Genomic DNA, 13,932 nt, shown 5'->3' with positions numbered 1-13,932 from the left:
ACACACACACACACACACACACACACACACACACACACATACATATAGATGATGTTACTCACCCCCTTCTGGTTTCTCTAAAGAATACTTTCCCATTTCCTAGGTAAATCCAAGAGTCACCCATCTTCCAGCTCTCAGCCCCAACTCAAGAAGAGCCAGTAAATGTGGCTTCATACCAGAGCATCTTCCAGCCAAACGTAATTTACAGCGGAGTGTTTGGTTCATCCGTCACACGAGAATTACACAACCTCAACACTTACCCTGAAAATAAATAGGCACTCCTCCTTCAGGTAAGTGAGATGGTTTCAGAAGTAAATTGACTCCACCATGAAAACTTGCCTTTTGCAGAGAAAATGTTTGAACTGTTTTCCTCCTGATGAAGATGATGCAGCTGACACTGCAATTTAAGAGGCTGGTTCTACAGTCCTCACTCATATTAAGGCCAGCCCAGGGGCAGCCGGAGGCCACAGGCGCTGGAAACATCAGATAATAGCTAAATCAACTCTCTGCTCTTATCAGTATGCACCATCTCCCAGACAAAAAGGGAGGGGGAAAGGTCAAAATGCACATCCCTACTAACAATGGTACATCTAGAAACAAAAACAACCTTCCAAAATGACACTGGATTTTTACCAGCTCTTGCGAAGCTTTTAACTCTCCACTCCCTCCTATGGACTGCCCTCCCCTGGAGCTTTCCAAGAGCCTTGTAAAGTCGAGAAGGTGTCATTTTTCAATTTATAGATTGGGAAACTGAGGCATAAAGCAGTTAGCTAAGTCTCCAAAGACTCACAGCTGGTCATAGATTGAGTTAGGGTAAAAAAATAAATAAATAAATAAAAACCCGGGTAGCTTAGGTAATCATTCCAGCATTCATTTAATCCCTCTGCTTTTCGAGGAATTACAATACATGGTCTCTCCCTGTAATGTGCTTACGACCTAATCACAAAAATAAGATGCTTACGCACAAAATTATACAATGCCACTGAAGAAAAATCACCAATGCCAAATACATACTCTCCTCAGTATTTTCAACTCAGAGCCACATTAATTTTATGAATTTACAGAATTGACAAAAAGATTCTAAATAAGTGAACATATAGTTCAAACTTAAAAATGCACACTCAAAGGCAGGGACACAGTTCAGGACATGCCTTTGTTAAATTATTTATGTGCACATGACTTTCCTGATGAATATATAGGTCAACTGTAATAGTCTTAGGTATAATCATTTACCAGTGGCCAGATTATAAGGCTCACCTTGAAGGAAAAAGAAGTTAATGTGCTTTAAAAATCAACAGTCTCAAGGGTCAGCCAAGCGGTGCGATGGTTAAGAACTGGCTTGGGACGCCAGAGGGCCCCAGTTTGGATCCCACATACGAGGGCCAGTGACACTGCGCTCCACAGCTAAGATGCTGAACAACAGCTCAACCTGGAGCTGGGCTGCTGTGAGTCGCCGGCGTAGGCTGCAGCCCCTGTGGCAGTGGGTTGCCATGGGCTACTGTATGTAGCCAGCAGCTGGCATGCACTTTTGTGAGCTGCCTGAGCCGCTGTGAGCGGCCGTCCAATGGCCACCAAGCAACTCCCTCACCCGGGAAGAGCGCAATGATAATACCAACATGGACCAGTGAAGCAACGTCCTCCGCAACTAGACTGAAGAACAAAAGGGCAGCAACTTGTCTGTTCCCCTTCCCCAATTCCCCAACACTGTTTCCCTCCCCCAATTCCCCAATAAAATCTTTTTTAAAAAATCTATAAAAGGAATGAAGAAATTAATGATCTAATAGTTAAAATAATTAGTAATTATATCTTCAGAGTCAGTAAGAGTAATTAATTAGAACATACCTTTGAGGTATTATTATCTCCATTATAAAATGAGGCAGCAGGGATTAAGCTGAGATGAGAGAGCTGCCCCTGCTCACAGGCAATAGACAACGGGCCGTGAGACACCTGGGACTCTGAGACCCACGGCCTCCCTGCTAAGCCTGCTCCCTCGGAGCTGGCATCGGGACGTTCTTTCTTTACATGGCCTCCACAAGAAGCTGGCCTTTTTCTCTCGTCAACTATCCCTCTCACCTAGAGCTACTGACCCCATTCAGTTCTTACGTGAGTTTTTTGCAGACTGCGGTTTCCTTGGCAGGCTGCCACCTAAAAGCAGTTGCATAAAGTAAGATAAGTAGAAGTCTGGATCTTTTAAAGTTTTTATTACAGTAGAAAGAAGACGGAAACAGGCAGAAAAATAAAAGGAAGAGTAATATAACTGAACCTATAACAAGCATAAATGACATTATGCTAAAAATAAACTATGTTTACCTATCTACGGAGTTATATATAAACCACTATATCAGGAAGTAAGAACCACAGAAACAAATTTTAGAGCCTTTTTATACGCAAAGTATATGCCTATATTTGTGCCTCTAAAATCTGAAGATGAAGGGTGCATATTCTGCCCATATTAAAAAATGTAAATTTGAATAAGCAAAATATTAATGCTCTGAAAGAAAAATGGACAAAACACATAGACAGACATGAACAGACAGTTCACAAATTGCCAGCAAATGAATGGAAATAATTTTCAGTGTCCCTTTTAATCAAATAAAAGCAAATTAAAACAATTTTTGACCTAATAAATTGGCAAAGATTTCTTTTTTAACGACAATATCTAAATTCTGGTTAGAGGTCAAGCTGAATAAGCACCATGCACAACCTTGATGATGATGAGGCAATTGGTACAAGCTGTTTGAAAGCAACTTAGTAAAATGTATCAAAACCCACTTGTTGGAATAATTCCTTTGGAAAAATAAGAGATGCGGGCAAAGGATATTATGCAAGAGGGTTCATCACAATATTATTCATTAGCAGGGAAAATTTCAAAATAGACTATGCATCCAATACTAAGTAGAATGGCTTGAGTAACTTAAAACAAATAGAAGACTATACAGTCATTAAAATCCTATTTTCAGAAAAATAAATCATGATCCTGGGGAAATGTTCACAATGTAATGTTAAGTCCAAAAATATGCAAACACAAAATTGCAAATGCTCTATGAATTATAGCTAGATGATATGGTGGGATGAAGACGTCGATTATATGAAAGATATACATTAAAATCACCAACAGTGATTACCTTTGGTTAGAATTTTGTTCTTGATATGTTTCTGTATTTTCTATGAGTTTTTTAAAATCCAAAAATTGCAAATTTATCTTTAAAATTTTTAAGAAGGAAAGTAAGGAAGTCCTTGAACTTGAGATATAATTATTTTTTTGCCATTTTTGTCCAAGCTAAAATTTGTCTTGACTCAGAAACACACTGGCAAGTAAGAGTTTAGCATTAGAATCGGTTGATTTCCAGTTTTAAAACTTTGGAACTTTCCTTTCCTAGTTAGTCTTTCAGGAAAAATAGATGCACTGTTGTTCCTCTTTGGGGTATTTTTCTCACAAGGTCAGTTTCGGGGGAATTTGGAGGAAAGAAAAGTTACCAAGACCACTACTTTAAATGTTTGTGCTCTAATTTTAAAATCCCAGATGACACTGCCAAGTTGCCTGGGTGCCTGCCGGCTTAGAAAAGAGCCACAGGACTACGGAGAGGCAAAACCCATAAATGACACAACTGAAAAATGATTGCTGCTTGTTTGAGAAAATATGCACAGAATATGCCAAAAAGACTCCTACACTGGATGTTTTTCTGAATGAATTTCTTGTAAGTTCTGTCACATGAAACTAATGTAATACTAGGAATCCCTATGATACAAGAACCTCATTCCAAATGCATCTACCACATTTGCTTTTGCCGTTGGCTGGTCGAAACACACAACTCTTCAACTCTGTTAAACACATTGCATAATCATAACATCCTATTATAAAGTTTCAGTGCTTGTTTTATCTTTGCCAAAGCATGGCTTTTAGTTAATAGATTACAAAATCTCTCTCTCAAATATAGCTCAATGCACTAACTAATCCAATTAGAATCACATCCCCCCCCCAAAAAAAATAGCTGTTTTACCATCACCCCAAATCCTGCAATGGTTCCCCATTGCATTTATATTGAAATCTAACCCCCCAACTTGGCTCACTACACCCCACCTCCAAAGTCATCTCTTAGCATCTGCCCCCTTGCCCCCTACACTCTGCCCACACTGGTCTTTCTTCTTTTTATTAACCATGGCAAGTTCATGCTCACAGCACTCGGTCTCCTATATGCCTGGAATGTTCTTCCTCTTCCTCTTCCAATGATTGGATCAGCTTTGTTTTAAGGTGTGGGTTAAAAGTACAAGTGAGCAGATGAGATATCAATCCCATGGAATGGCAAATTAAAATTATGATTGACATACCAATTAATTGGTACACTTGCTTAGGAAAGACTGACCTTTGTTTACCTCCAATATTTGGAAGGTAACTTTCAAATGCTTCCCTGAAAAAACAGAGAGGTTGTAAATGTCCCGGCTTGAGCCAGTGCCAGAGTAAAAGACTGAACAGCTCTCTTTATTGGCTGAAACTCAAAATCTGCAGGGCTGTAACACCACCTTCCCTCGACTGTCCTAACTATTGCATCTTAGGGGAAGAATGGTACTTATTTTCTTAATTTCTTTCATTTCAAATAGTGTGACATTATGAATACCATAGCTACAGCATTAACTTGTGGTGCTGTTTACAAGTACTGCTATAGCAGGCCGTCTTTGAGGTATCCCTTGAATGATCCCAGTTGTCTGGTACATACTTGTGTAATCTCCTCCCTTGAGTGCAGGCTGGACCTAGTAACTTGTTTCTAATGAATACAATATGGCACATGTGATGAGATATCACTTCTCAGATTAGATTACAAAAAAAGACTGTGACGTCCATCTCTCACTTTCTCCCTCGTAGAGCCCTTGCTTACTCTTAGCATGCCAACAGCCATATAAATAGGCTTGGATGTGGACCTTCTGAGGCCTGCACCTGCCAGGGGAGTTTGGAACAAGATCCTCTCCTCGTTGAGGCTCAAGATGAATACAACCCTAGCGGACACCTTGATTACAGCCTTGCGAGGAACCCTAAGCCAGAGGACCCAGCTAAGCCACACCCAGATCCATGACCCACAGAAATTCTTAGTTAATAAACATATACTTGAGGGGGAGGTTTGTTACACAGCAATAGCTAACTAAGACAATTGTTTACAACCCAAACTACATACTTGACATCTTCTTTTCTTTTTGTTAGGATTGTAGTGAAAGGAAATTTCAGCTCCCTAAATTATAAGGATAAAAATCATAGGTTGCATGGGTATGGAGGATATTTAGAACTAGAAATTTATTTATTTATTCCCAAGGATTTATTCCCAAGGGGAATAATAACTATATTTGTATGTCAATCATAAAGCCACTCATAATTTATATAGTATTTATTTTAAAATCTGATGTTTTCACATTCATAGTCATTTACTCCTCTTTCAAAGGCTATGAAGTATTATTATTATTATCTCTATCTTATAGATGAGGAGACTGAAACTCAGCAGATTTCATGACTTCCGTGAAGGCAAGGACCTTCTCTCTCTTGTTCACTACCCTTTCCCAGTGTCTAGCTCCATGTCTAGCTCAATAAATGCTTAATACATATTGTTGAATGGCTGCCTCCCAAACAATGTTATCTATAAAGATAGTGCCTTTTTGTTATGAAATTCCCCCACTGACATATACATCAATTAATGAATCTCTATACTTGTGTAACAACACACAAATATGTATTCTTGGAACTAGTATGTGTGTTTCCCAAACAACACAGGCGCTTCTGAAAGCTCACTCTAGTTCTAAAGACAGTAAAGAGATCATTCTCTAATTTAATCCTATTTTTCATACAGTTCTCCACTGCCAAAGACAAAGACTAGAGCTCTTTTATGAGCTAACAACCCTTTCTCGGTAAATCAAATTTCTTCCCTCAAATATCATTTCTTATAATCTCGCAGGATGAGGCAGGAGACAACAGGCCTTTCTAAGAGCCACCAAAGAAGGTCATCAGCCGCTCAGATCCCCCCATCCCCACGACACCCCTCCCCATCCCCTGTCACGTACTGGCCTCTTACCCTCTGATAAACATGGCAAGTAGGAAGTACCAGGTCTTCCTAATATACTAATAGCATCTTCCTAACAAAGCTGTTGACAAGGAAACAAGAGGTAGGAGGATTTTCATTAGAAGATTTATACAAGCCTTAAATTCCTTTTCTTTTCAAAGTTTCACAGTCAAGCAATCGCTCAGTCTTCAACGGCAGTCCAGTCCCTTCACACATATCACCTAATAAAAAGGTGTTTGTTCACAAAAGATAGGTGGAGCCATTAAAGAATCAATTAGTCTACCTTTTAAGAAGATAAGAAAATCATGAGGTACGATTATACTCCTGGAATTGTATGATTAGAAATAGAGGAAGTGGAACATATCCTGAATAGAGTAATACATTAATAATAGTCTCTATTCTCATGTGTAGAGTAATAAATTAATAATAGTCATCTATTGGTTCAGCAAATATTGAACAAGTGTCTGCGATGTGCCAGCACTACACGCTGGGAAAACGGTCATGAAACAAACATGCATGATTTCTGACATTTCAGAATTTAGGTTCTAGTGGAACATATGGATTTCATATTTTAAAAAATTAAATTAAAAATCACTTAAAGAAATCTCAATTTAAAATTTGGTAAGTGCTATGATGGAAAAGTTCAGGATAGCAGGAGTATTTAACAGTGGGACTGAATTTAGATTAGAGAACCAGAGAAAAGCAGCAACTATCTAGGCAGGAATGGTCTAGGAAGAAGGGACAACATATGCAAAGGCCCTGCAGTTCACAAGGCTTGGTCTGAAATTCCAGTGTGATTGGGAAGCATTAAGTATGCAGCTGTGCATTGTGAGATGGTGCTTGGCCTGTCTGATGCCGAAGACTGTGATTCTGACTCTATTCATATCTGTAGCCCAAACTCATTCCCCTGAACACCAGACTCAGCATCCCACTATCTACTGGACATCTTCTCACACATAATGTGTCCCAAACTGAGCTCCTCATCTCCCCCACCAAACCTGTTCCATCTGCCTTCTTCCCCATCTCAGTTGCTGGCAACTCCATCCTCCCAGTGTCTCAGGTCTAAAACCTAAGCATCCTCCCTGACTTCCTGCTTACCCCTACACCCAATCTGTCAGCAAGTTCTTTCCGTTTTACCTTCAAAGTAAGCCAAGCTCCTTCTCACCACCTCCCCTGCAATCACCCAATTCAGGCCGCCACCTCTCTCGCCTCCTAACAGGTCTCCCTGCTGCCACCCTTGCCCCTACAGAGCTTACTCTTCAACCACAACAAGAAAGGTCTTTAGAAGTGATGGATTCTCTTCTCAAGCTCTCCAAAGGCTTCCTTGATTGCTGAGATTAATATCCAATGTCCACAGCATGGTCTGCAAGCCCATACGTGATCTGGCCACCCACTACCTCCCACTCTTTCCTCACTGCCTCCATGTCTGCTTCCTTGCAGTTTCTCAGACACACGAGGGCCTTTGTACTAGTAGGTCCTTTGCCTGAAAGTTCTTTCTCCAGGTTTCTGCAGGAACTGCTCCTTCACTTCAGCAGCTCTCTACTCATGTCACCTTCTCGGAAAGGTCTTCCCTGACTACTCCATCTGAAAGAGCACGCTGTATCCACTTACCCGACTTCATCTTTCTTTTTAGCACTTACTGCTCTACGCTGCATTATATATTTACCATTTGTATAGATTTTGTCTGCTGGTTCACTGCCATATCCTTAGAACCTGGAAAAGATCTAGCTGAAGAGAGCAAAGGCACACTTTTAATGATGCACTTTGTTAGGCTACCACATGGCCATCTCCAGAAGTCCTTGTGTAATAAAATTACAAATCCCAAGAAATGTATTGAGTGCCTAGTATCTTACTAAGGCTGAGGCTCTGGAGAAGTGAGAGAGAGAGTGAGAAGTCTGGCTAGGAGTTGGGGGAAGGGGAGCAGGGTTTGTGGTAGACGGGTCAATATCTGGGCAGGGCAGAGCAGTGCTGAGTTCCTGTGACAGACACTGTGGTGGAAGAGAATGTGCTGAGTGAAAGAGGAGCAGAAATAAAAGGAGTGTGAGGATGCCCAAGACAAACTTGGTCTCCATCGCAATTTTGCCTAAGCTCAACTCTAAAGGCAGGTTTGCAACCAGCATAAGGAGAAGAAGATTAAGGTCTTCAGAGTGCCCATTTCTCTTGCCAAATGATTGGTCATGTGTTTTTTATAATCATACAAAAAAAACCAAAAAAACTCCACAGCAAACTTCAATGTCAAACAATAGGGGATGGTTAAAAAAACCATGGTATAGTAACTCAATGGAATAGGATGCATAATCATAGTTTTAAAAACTATGTATCAACATGAAAAAATGTCTGTGATATAGTTTTAAGTGAAGAGAGCAGAATTTTAAAATGTGTCTCTGCTTTAATTAAAGCTATTTAAAAATTATGTTCACCCCTGGAAGGCTTGGAAGCAAATGTAAAAATGAAAAATCGATGTTTCCTTAGGGTTGTGCGATTCTCTGTGATTTACTCATCCCACCTCATTTTTGAATTTCTAAAATATTGTTACAATAGTTTTTAAGCCACAGGAACATCCATCAATATACATCCATCAAAGAATCTCCCTAGGCTGATGTTCCTAGGAACAATCGCCAGACATCAACCATCTCCTGCTGGTAACAGGAAATGCACGACAAAGAACAACGTTCAAGTATCCCCGTAATCAATTCACTCAAGGATTAATTAACCATCTACCATGTGTAAGGGGCATTATATGCTAGGTTTTATGAGGGAAATCAAAACCGAGCAAGCATCAGTTCTTGCTATTATGGAGCTTACAATCCAGGAGAAGGAATTTATGACAAACACACATAACCGCAACAGAAGATAATTTTTTTAAAAAATCATAGGAAAAAATGTTTACGTAGCACTAAGAAACTAATTTCGCATTCCGTTGTTTATTGGGGAGATCAGGAAATGAGTGTTTCCACAGGCAGACGGTGAGGAGTGAGAGGGAAGAGGAGAGCTGGATCAGGACAGGAGATGCTCAGGGAAGAGTCTGAACATGGCAGAGGTGCAGTGAACACAAACAAGAGTTTCTAATGGGTCTGGCTTGAACGTGGGGTCTATCTATTGTGATGCCGGCTGGGGCTGGCTGGAGGCCTTAAAAACAGATGCTGGGGGAAGGCTCTTGAGCAGAGAAATGAGATGTTCAGAGCCATAAAGTTGAAAGAGTCATTCAGCAGTCAAAATGGAAAGAGTGTGAGTTCTTTCCATTTTGAACCAGACCAAAGCTGGTTCCAAACCCCAACATCTCCATTTACTGGTTTTGTCGCAGAAACAGGTTTGTCCCTTCACCTCTAAGCCTCACTTGCCTTATCTATCAAAAGGGGTAACTCCATCTCTTTGTAGGTTTGTTATGAACGCTGACATGGTGATCAAGAGAGTAGATATTGGGCCGGGCGAGTGGCTCACTTGGTTAAGAGCTCACTCAAGAGTGCGAGCTCTGAGCAAAAGGTCGCCGATTCGATTCCCAGCCCGAGCTGAGCTGCCGCTGAGCTGCCAACAGATGGCAGGATGGCTCAGCTAAAAAAAAAAAAAAAAAGAGAGAGACAGAGAGAGTAGATGTTGATCAAGGCTCAATAAGTAATTCTGTTCCCTTTACTTCTCAGTTCATAGAAGGAACTGGTTGAAAAGGCAACAGGCCAGGAGGACAAAACGCATAGGACATAGGACATTTTTCAAGTGGGGTCTAGAAGACTTGGCAATGACATGTTCTTGATGGCAAAGGGAAAAAGGCAGAGTCAATGATTATCGTGAAGGTACAACCGAGGGGCCCGGAGAATGATGGTAACCCCCCTCAAGTGGGTGTGTCACAAGGAGAAATTGTATGGGGCTGTTAATGTTTGAACAATTTGAAAATTAAGAAATGGCAGCAGTCCATCTAGGAGGAAATGGCCAGAGTAAGTGAGAAGTGAGGGCTCAAAGCCCAGGAGAAAGGTGTGGGCTAGAGACATATATGACATAGGCTTTTAGTAGTCAGCTATTCCTATCACCAAGGTCTGCAATGTTCCCATTAACCTTTCTCCACTTGGATACATTCATCCCAAATATGTAGAGAAGTTATTGGATCAAAAATACCCCATTTGCAGGCCGGCTGAGCGGCACGTTGGTTAAGAGCTGGCTTGGAACGCCAGTTCTGAGCAGCAGGGCCCCGGTTTGGATCCCACATGGAGGCCAGTGACACTGCGTCCTCTACAGCTAAGATGGTGAACAACAGCTCGACCTGGAACTGGGCTGCCAGGAGTTGCCGGTGACGTGTAGGCTGCAGCCCCTGCTGCAGTGAGCTGCCATAAGCTACAGCGTGTGGCTGGCAGCAAGCGTGAGCAGCTGGTGGCCAGTGTGAGCTGCCAATAGCCACCATGAAAGGCCGTCCAGAGGCCGGCGACCGATCTGCCTCACCCGGGAAGAGCGCAATGATAATACCAACATGGGCCAGTGAAACAAGGTCCTCCACAACTAGACTGAAGAACAAAAGGACAGCAACTTGTCTGTTCCCCTTCCCCTAATTCCCCAGCACTGTTCCCCTCCCCCAATTCCCCAATAAAAATCTTTAAAAAAAAAATACCCCATTTGCCATACATTCTAACTAAATTTAGCATCCTGTATTTTCCGCCATGATGTGTTATCTTTGTTAACAGCTTTATTGAGATATAATTTACATACCATACAATTCACCCCCTTAAAATGTACAATTCAAATATTCACAGATTTGGTCTCAGAATATTCACAGATTTGTCCAACCAGCACCACAATCAATTTTAGAACATTTTCATCCCCCCAAGAAGAAACCAAAAGTCGCTTAGTTGTCACCCCCAAAACCCCAGCCCCACCCTCAGGTTTAGGCAACCACTAATCTATCTTCTGTCTTCATGGATTTGCCTATTCTGGACCTTTCACGGAAATGGAATCATACAATATGTGGTCCTTTGTGTCTGGCTTCCTTTTCTTAGCATAATGTTTTCAAGGTTCATGCATGTTATAGCATGTATCAGTACTTCATTTCTTATTATGGCCAAATGATAGTCCAATACATGGATGTACCACATTTTGTTTATCCATTTTCTGATGGGCTCTGGGTTGTTTCCACATTTGGGTAGTTATGAATAACCGTGCTATGAACATTTACGTACAAGTTTTTATGTGGACATATGTTTTCATTTCTCTTGGGTATATAACTAGGAGTAGAATTGCTGAGTCATAAGGTTTAATGTTAACTGTGTGAGGAACGGCCAAACTGTTTTCCCAAGTGGCTGTACCATTTGACAATCCTACCAGCAATGTATGAGGTTTCCAATTTCTCCACATCTTCATCAGCATTTGTTATTGTCTGTCTTTTTTATTAACACAACCTAGTGGGCATGAAGTGGTATCTCACTGTGGTTTTCACTTGCATGTCCCTGATAGCTAGTGATGTCGAACATATTTTTAATGTGCTTATTAGCCATCTGTATATCTTCTTTGGAGAACTCTCTATTCCGATCCTTTGCCCATTTTTAATTGGGCAATTTGTCTTTTCATTATACTATGCTTTTAAAACACAGAATTTTGTTTTCTGTACTTTCATTGTGTAAAACAGAGGTAGCACATAGACATAAATTGTCCGTCAACAACTAGAAAGTTTTTTTCTTCCTGCATTGAAACATCTATGTTCAACTCGGTATGTGTGTTGTTTGGAGAACTGGTGGCTTTTGTCCTTGTCAGTAAATATTAGCACATCAAAACAATGATTGCTACGCCTGGCAGGGTGACAAGCTACAGTTGTATTTTATTCTTTGTTCTCAAGGTTAAAAGTTGGTGCTGCCCTTTTGCCATTGCTCTTTCATAAACCCTGGGGACAAATTCAAGGCCAAACCAAGGTCAATACCCACATTAGCAAATTCATTAATCAAGGCTGTATTAAAGTGTAGCTTTTTTTTTTTGCTGTGTTTTGCTGGCTTTGTCTATACCAGTTAATGTGTGGATCCACAGCTGTGAATACTTGTTCCAGGTTTTTCTGGGGGTCCATCATAAGTTTATTTTTAATACGGGCTTCAAAATGCCTGGTTATTAATCTACATCGCTCCCATGGGGTCCCACTACTCCTTGCCCTGGGTGCTGCCTTCCTGATGGGCATACCTACTGTTACAGGTTGATTTGGGTCCCTCCAAGTGTCCAATACCCTAGAAAGTGACCTGATTTGGAGATACAGTCTTTCCATAGGTAGTCAAGTTAAAATGAGATCTTTAGAGCATATCCTAATCCAATAAAATGAGATCTTTAGAGCATATCCTAATCCAGTCTTTCCATAGGTAGTCAAGTTAAAATGAGATCTTTAGAGCATATCCTAATCCAATATGACTGGTATCCTTATAAAAAGGGGGGAATTTGGACACAGAGACCATCATGCACGAAAGGAAGACAACGTGAAGAGACACAGAGGGAAGACAGCCACCCATAAGCCAAAACGAGGGACCCGGAGCAGATTCTCCCTCACAGCTCTCAGAAGGAACCAACCCTGACGACACCTTGGTTTTGGACTTCTAACCTCCAGAATTGTGAGAGAAAATAAATTTCTGTTACTTAAGCCACCAGTTTATAGTACTTTGTTACAGCAGCCCTGTGAAACTAATACACTGGCCCTACACTGGACCCCCTGAAGCCACTGCTGTGGCTGCCTCGGGGGATGGACGCCTCTCTCTTTGGAGGGGCTGCTCTCTGACAGAAATGATCAGCCTTGCAACTCCACGACTGCACTACAGTTTTTTACTTATAGCTGCTCTTTGAGTTTTTGTTCATAGCGATTTTCTGTTCTCTTCCAAAGACTCGGGCACACGAGCCTATGGGGCCTGGGCCAGAAACCCACCCCTCCTCTCCCACCAGGAAGGACTACCCAGACTTCATTACTGGGTCAGGCTTATCCTGCCTGGCTCCCTCTTCCCTTAGAATGCACACACGCCTCACCCTGTCCCTCGTCCTCCAGTTAATCAATTCCCTAGACATATTGATCCTATCTTTTAAATGGCTCTTGAATCTGGCACCGTCGTAGCACAAGTCACCATCACCTCTTGCCTGGGCAACCACACGAAGTCCCCAACTGAGTTTTCTGCCTCCACAACATTCCATTAGAGTGACTTATTTGGTGTCTCTCCTACCAGTAAGCTCTGAGAGTAAAGGAATTGTGTCTGTTTTTGATCATGCATTCCCTAGTACCTGGCACATAATATGTGCTCAGTAAATTTTGGGGGGGGGGTTACAATCCTTTACATAAACTACAAGGTTATGTTTATTCACTGATATCAGTGGAGTCTATCCTTGTACTGAGGAAGGCAATCAAGTCAATACAAAGAGAGATGTTCAAATAATGCCAAATGGTGTGTTTTGCAAATTAAATGATACAGCTTTCTATATACATAGCCCATCTAGATCCAAGCCAGTCTCCAGAAAAGAGGCATTTGGTGCTGGGATCCTGGCTGGTGTCTTCCCCAGGGTATCCTACATGCCAGAATCACATCACATGCACATCATCCCACTGCACAAGCCTGACATACAAAGTTCTTCATATTTTTGCTCCTCCCATGAAGGCACTAAAACTGCTACAACTCACTTTGAACCAGTAGACTACACATTCTATTTTTCCATCTGGGGAATGCCTACAAACAAACCTTATCCCTCGTTTAAAATTTTAAAAAATATATGCTAAAATACACATAACATAAAATTTACCATTATGGCCCAGCCAAGTGGAGCGTTGGTTAAGAGTTGGCTTGGGACGTCAGCTCTGAGCAGCAGGGCCCAGGTTTGGATCCCACATGAGGGCCAGTGACGCTGCGCCCTCTACAGCTAAGATGGGAGAAAAGCAGCAACTATCTAGGCAGGAATGGTC

The 13,932-nt window shown here is 41.5% G+C and overlaps 1 protein-coding gene across 3 annotated transcripts in view; it reads right to left on the bottom strand.

Moving 5' to 3' along the window:
* CREB5 (cAMP responsive element binding protein 5) overlaps positions 1-13,932 on the bottom strand; it is a 455,800-nt gene that overhangs the window by 430,072 nt on the left and 11,796 nt on the right. The window lies entirely within an intron of this gene.

The sequence above is a fragment of the Hipposideros armiger genome, unplaced genomic scaffold (genome assembly GCF_001890085.2).
Source record: "Hipposideros armiger isolate ML-2016 unplaced genomic scaffold, ASM189008v1 scaffold_47, whole genome shotgun sequence".
Classification (NCBI taxonomy): domain Eukaryota; kingdom Metazoa; phylum Chordata; class Mammalia; order Chiroptera; family Hipposideridae; genus Hipposideros; species Hipposideros armiger.
The sequence above is the reverse complement of the archived record's forward strand: the minus strand, read 5'-3'. Positions and strand labels throughout refer to the sequence as shown.